Raw genomic sequence first — 6434 nt, 5'->3', positions numbered from 1 at the left:
GATTTCATCTATTAAGAACTTTTGCTGCTTTGCATTCAAAAGACATCTCATATCTGTCTGCTTCTTGCCACATCACCCACCATTATTGCCTTAATTTGCAAGTTTCCCCCTCTTGCAGGACTGTGACAATTTCTTCCTAACCACTTTCCCATTGTCTTTCTATTTATCTACATCCATATAGAAGAATAAGGTTTTAAAAAATATTAATTAGATTATGCCATATGTCTCTTCTCAACCCCTCACAATGTCTTTCCATTTCACTTTGAGTAAAATCAAATGTTGTTGTGAAAGGCCTGAAATGCTCCGGTATTTGTCTATTCTATTGAATTCCACTCATCCTCCTCTGGTCTACAGGGCTTTCCTGGTGGCTCAGATGGTAAAGCATCTGCCTGCAATGCGGGAGACCTGGGTTCGATCCCTGGGTTTGGAAGATCCCCTGGAGAAGGAAATGGCTACCCGCTCCAGTTCTCTTGCCTGGAAAATCCCACAGTGGGAGGAGCCTGATAGGCTACAGTCCAAAGGGTTGCAAAGAGTCAGGCACAACTGAGCAGCTTCACTTCCTCCCGTCACACTGGCCTTCTTGCCATTCCTTTAGCATATCCGGTTTGTTCTGCTCCAGAGCCTATACAGATGCTGAAACTTCTTTTCTGGAAAGCTCTTCTGGTTAAAAATCTTTTTCCCCGTACACAGGACACCCACTAAAAGACAAGCCTCCCTTTTCACAGGAATGCCTAAGTTAGAGCCAACAGACAATGGGTAGAAAAAATGTAAAAATATAACCTGTGGCTCTATTATAACTTAAAGAGAAACTTCATTCCCTGAACTTTGACTTTTTCCTTCTTTTGTTTTTTTCTTGGTCTTAAATGTGAATTTATTTTAACCACACAAATGAATACCATTCTCTTGAAGATGACATTGACTGATAGAGTTTAAATCCTTTAACAATTCTGTGGACCAAATCTGCCTCACCACCCTGGATCAACCAAACTGTTACTTGAAAGAGAAATGTATTTCTAACTTATTTCAGGCACTGCATTTTTCAGCCTCCTTGCTATGCCTCAACCATTATTTTAATTGCTACGGTCTTCTCCAGAGCTTCTCAGTTTATTTTTCACATCATTTAGATCTCTGCACATGTGATATGCATACAGTAAAGACTTTTCTTAAATTACCTTTATCCCTGAGTCAACATCCATCTAACTTTCTTTATTTGTCCACGGCCATACTTCTCTGAATGCGTTCCATCTCATTTCATCTAACTTACTTTATTTTTCTTCATATGTGAAAAAGAAAAGAAAAGCAGCCACTGACAGCAATCAACTGGGAGTTGTCCTGGCACCAGCAGTGAGGCTATGGTGCCCTCCTGTTAAATGATTTCATAGTATAAAACTTCAGACAGGGTCATTCTAACCCTGATGGTGAAAGACAATAAACAACACCACTCTGTAATTGTGTCTGAGCAAAATCACAAACAAGAACACCACAAACCACAGAAATGATCAAACATCTTCCTTTCCACATAATTTGATCGAGGCCATTTTAAGCTCTATTTTTCTACCTCTAGCGTAAAACCACCATCATATCTAGTCAAAAAATTACCCTTATTTTTCTGAAAACACCCAAAGCAGAGTAAAACCACACTTTCAGAATGCTCCTCAAATCACAAATCTAAATCCTGTATAAAAAGAAAGTGTTAGTAGCTCAGTTGTGCCCGATTCTTTGCGACCCCACGGACTATAGTTTGCCAGGCTCCTCTATCCATGGAATTCTCCAGGCAAGAATACTGGAATGGGTTGCCATTCTCTTCTCCAGAGGATCTTCCCAACCCAGGAACTGGACCTGGGTCTCCTGCAATGCAGGCAGATTCTTTACCGTCTGAGACACTAGGACCCATACATATACCCTCTTATTGGGATCCCATGATTTTCCACTGAATGAGGTTTCCAGCACCGGCAAACTCAATTTTGTGGGAGTGTGCTTTCTGTGGTCTTTGGTTGGCAGGCATCAGCAAAGCACATGTCGTAACGTGAAGCTACATAGCCATTTATTTGTTTACTTGTATATAATTTCTCACCCCTACCCAAATGTATAATCTTTGTGAGGACAGAGATTTTGCCATTCTTATTCACAGTTGAATTCCCAAGGTTGAGCACCAGTCCTGCTAAGCATTAGTAAGGATTTGTTAACAAATGAATAAATTAGCAGCAAGAGGGTTTTTCTCTTATAATAATGTGACCTAACTCAGGCTAGCTGCTCACTGCTCAAAAGCCAATAAAGAGGCCAAGCAGGTGGAAAGGGAAGTTTGCTTTATTTTGGATACCAGCAACTAGGGGAGAGAGGGAGGCAGATCTCGGTCCAAAGGCCAACTCCCCACAACTGACAATCAGTGGGCAAGAGCTTTTATAGTCTGAGGGAGCGAGATACATGCAGAGATAGCACAGTCAGCTCTGACAGTCATCTTGAAATTGGTCATAGGTGGGCTGATCAGCATCATTTTGGTACACTTTATCTTCAGTTCCAGGGTCAGTGTGTTTCCATTTCTTTAAGGCCAGTTCTCAGAACTGTGGCAGCTTTTGTCATGGCCAGAGTCTGCTCATCATGTAGTTAACTTCTCCACCTAGTGGGGTTTTAGTGTCTATAAGATATAAGACAGCTCCCAAGTTACGGCTCAGAATATTATCTATAGCACCTGAGAAGGAACAAAAGATCCTTGATGATGCTTAATGACTACATTAATATTATTTGGTCTTTTTTTGACTGTTTCCCCTTGTTTCTGCATGTTCTCATTTCTTTGCTTAAACTCATTCTTTGGGTAAAAATTTCTACAGACAAAAGGCAGGCTGAAGACATAGGGGGCAAGGACCACACGGTCCTGCTCCATTTCAGTAAGAGGTTTTCCACATAGCTTCTACAAATTTTTAAGCCCCAACTTAGTGATTCCACTTCAGAGGGGTTGGTTATGAGCTCAGGTAACTATACAATGTCCCTGATTTTATGTGAAACAACACAGAATCTAGGTAAAAACTCACCTTCATCAGTGGCAGCCTGGGAAATTATGCCTCAGTTTTTGTCTCTTAGATTCTGTTCTGAGAAGAAAACAAAAATGTCAAGTGAAATTGACAGTGTTGTTGGTCCTTGAGTAACATGTAGGTTAGGGCCACTCACACCCTGTGTAGTTGGAAACTCATATAACTTTACAATCAGCTCCTTATTTATTGCATCTTCAGGTTCCACCAACAGGGATTTTGTAGTATTGTAGAATGCTGCTGCTAAGTCACTTCAGTCATGTCTGACTCTGTGTGACCCCATAGATGGGAGCCCACCAGGCTCCCCCATCCCTGGGATTCTCCAGGCAAGAATCCTGTGGGTTGCCATTTCCTTCTCCAATGAATGAAAGTGAAAAGTGAAAGGGAAGTCGCTCAGTCATGTCCGACTCTTAGCGACCCCATGGACTGCAGCCTACCAGGCTCCTCTGTCCATGGGATTTGCCAGGCAAGAGTACTGGAGTGGGATGCCATCACCTTCTCCGAGTACTGTAGAATATATTCATTTAAAAAAATCCATATGTAAGTGGGTCTGTGTGGTTCAATTTCATGTCATTCAGGGTCAACTGTAGTTAAAATGGGAAAGAATAGATTCGTGAAATACAAAAAAGAACTACTTGAATGTGGAGGAAATAATATGGGTATATTCTCAATTATTTTGAGATGTAAAGTTAGGAACCTCGCTCTGTATTTGCACTTTTTGAGATTTCTCAATCACTGTTGGGTTAATTTGAACTATGTGAGACTTAAATTTAAATCCACCCCCTGCCTGAGGTCCACTACGATGACAGCATCAAAGGCTCCTGAACCCCTTCACCAGAAGGCATGCCAAATTTACAAGCATCCATGGAGAAGACTCTTGAGAGTCCCTTGGACTGCAAGGAGATCCAACCAGTCCATTCTGAAGGAGATCAGTCCTGGGTGTTCTTTGGAAGGAATGATGCTAAAGCTGAAACTCCAATACTTTGGCTACCTCATGTGAAGAGTTGACTCATTGGAAAAGACTCTGATGCTGGGAGGGATTGGGGGCAGGAGGAGAAGGGGACGACAGAGGATGAGATGGCTGGATGGCATCACTGACTCGATGGACATGAGTTTGAGTGAACTCCGGTAGTTGGTGATGGACAGGGAGGCCTGGCGTGCTGCGATTCATGGGGTTGCAAAGAGTCAGACATGACTGAGTGACTGAAATGAACCATTCCCTCTGAAAGAAATCAAGAAACTAGCTGAGCAACTCCTACACATTGGGCAAATGAGACTATACCACGTTGAAACAGGTAAGAAAAGCTGAGACATGCCTTGGCAATACAACCCAATCTTGGCACTGTGGCATACAATTGGGAGGGAATACCCAACTCCTAGTGTCACCTTCAGAAGCAGAGGATTTGGACTGCACATCTGGTACCCCTACTTCTTACACTTCCACTTGAGGGACAGCTGCCCCCCCCGCCCCCCCCCGCAACACTCAGTCCTGAAAGCCAACATGGTTTATATCCATGAGACCTATAAGACTATGGTAAACAAAGGAGCGGTTCTTAACAGGCATGCTCACACTTGTGCAGTGTTGGGTATTGGTTGATATGATTCAAAATCCACTTGTTTCTTTGTTCTAATGAAGTTGTTTACATTTAGAAAGCTGTGTCAGGATATCATCATTAGCAGGAACACTCAGTAGCTCAGCTATTGGCAGGCACAGCTGGGAGCTTATTGAGAAGCACTTTGGGGACTTCCCCAAGTGGTCCAGTGGTTAAGAATCCATGTTGCAATTCAGGAGACATGGGTTTGATCCCTTGTCCCGGAACAGCCCACATGCCGTGGAGCAACAAAGCCCGTACACCACAACTACTGAGCCAGCATTCTAGAGCTAGTGAGCCTCAACTAGTGATCCCACGTGCTGCAACTCCTGAAGCCTCCCACCTAGAACCCACACTCCACAATGAGAGACACCGCCACAATGAGAAACTTGTGCACCAAAATGAAGAGTAGCCCCCACCCACTGCAACTAGAGAAAGCCTGCGAGCAGCATCAAAGACCCACCACAGCCAAAAAATTAAGTAAATAAATCTTTTTTTAACTAAAAGAACTTTTGTGAAGGAGTAACTCTGGCTAGAGGATTTTAAGCTTTAAATATTAAAAGGTTTGACCAGCAACTGAAAAGTGTTTAGCCTGGGGAAGGCAACTTTTCCTTGGTAATCAAAACAGCTTTCCAAAGACCTTGGGGTACTAGCTCCTGGCTGGGCAAGGCGATTCTTTGCTGGCAGTGGTGAAAATGAAATCCATGTAGAGGCCCCCAGAAGAAAATCATCTTTCCCATCAAAGCTGGTATCTTTGTACCCTAGCAACGACCCTAGCAACAACGGACTTTTGCTTTTGCACCAGCGGTTGGACATCAGCTCACGGTTAGCTAAGCCAACTCTCCCAAGAACCACACATAGAAAAGTACTCCTCCACTAAATCTGGGCTTTATTCCTTTTATCTCCCCTTGCCTGAAACAATATTGTGATTAATCTGTTGATGGTTTGGAGTAGATTATTTCTTTATTGGCTTATTAAGAGACATTATCCTGTATACTATTGGCTTGTGAAATTATTACAATTCCTGCAGTGAACCTGTGGTAGACAAATTATTGGCAAAGCAGTCTCTGTGTCTGAACATAATTTGCTGCCAGATGAAGCATGTATTAATACTACCTATCCCCCAGGGCTCAGTAGAAGGAGAGCAGGCCAAACCTCTCATCTCTCAGTCTTTTCCTACAAGGGGTCTACCTTCATATTCTACAAGCTCTGCCTGAGGATCTGACTTCTAATTTTAGTACACATCTAGGGCCTGACTGTGATCCTCCCCAGAGAACAAAAAAATGTGGACATTTTCCTCACCTTCTTCTTCTGGCTCTCTATAGTGATAAAACGAATATCTCCCTGCTGCTACTGCTGCTAAGTCACTTCAGTCGTGTCCGTCTCTGTGCGACCCCACAGACAGCAGCCTATCAGGCTCCCCTGTCCCTGGGATTCTCCAGGCAAGAACACTGGAGTGGGTTGCCATTTCCTTCTCCACTGCATGAAAGGGAAAAGTCAAAGTGAAGTTGCTCAGTCGTGTCCGACTCTTAGCGACCCCATGGACTGCAGCCTACCAGGCTCCTCCATCCATGGGATTTTCCAGGCAAGAGTACTGGAGTGGGGTGCCATTGCCTTCTCCGGAATATCTCCCTAGAAGGAGCTTACTCACACATCTGGTGCCCCAGACGGTAGCTGCTGCCTGAGGGATGGATTCCCCAAATGACACCCATGCCTATCTCTATTTTGAAAGTCAGAGATAATCTTCGACAAAATCAATGTTTTCTTTTTCCTATTTACCTTATGCCACCTAACTTGGTGGCACCTAAAGAGCTGG

The sequence above is a fragment of the Oryx dammah genome, unplaced genomic scaffold (genome assembly GCF_014754425.2).
Source record: "Oryx dammah isolate SB20612 unplaced genomic scaffold, SCBI_Odam_1.1 HiC_scaffold_29, whole genome shotgun sequence".
Lineage (NCBI taxonomy): Eukaryota > Metazoa > Chordata > Mammalia > Artiodactyla > Bovidae > Oryx > Oryx dammah.
Note: the sequence above shows the minus strand (reverse complement) of the source record.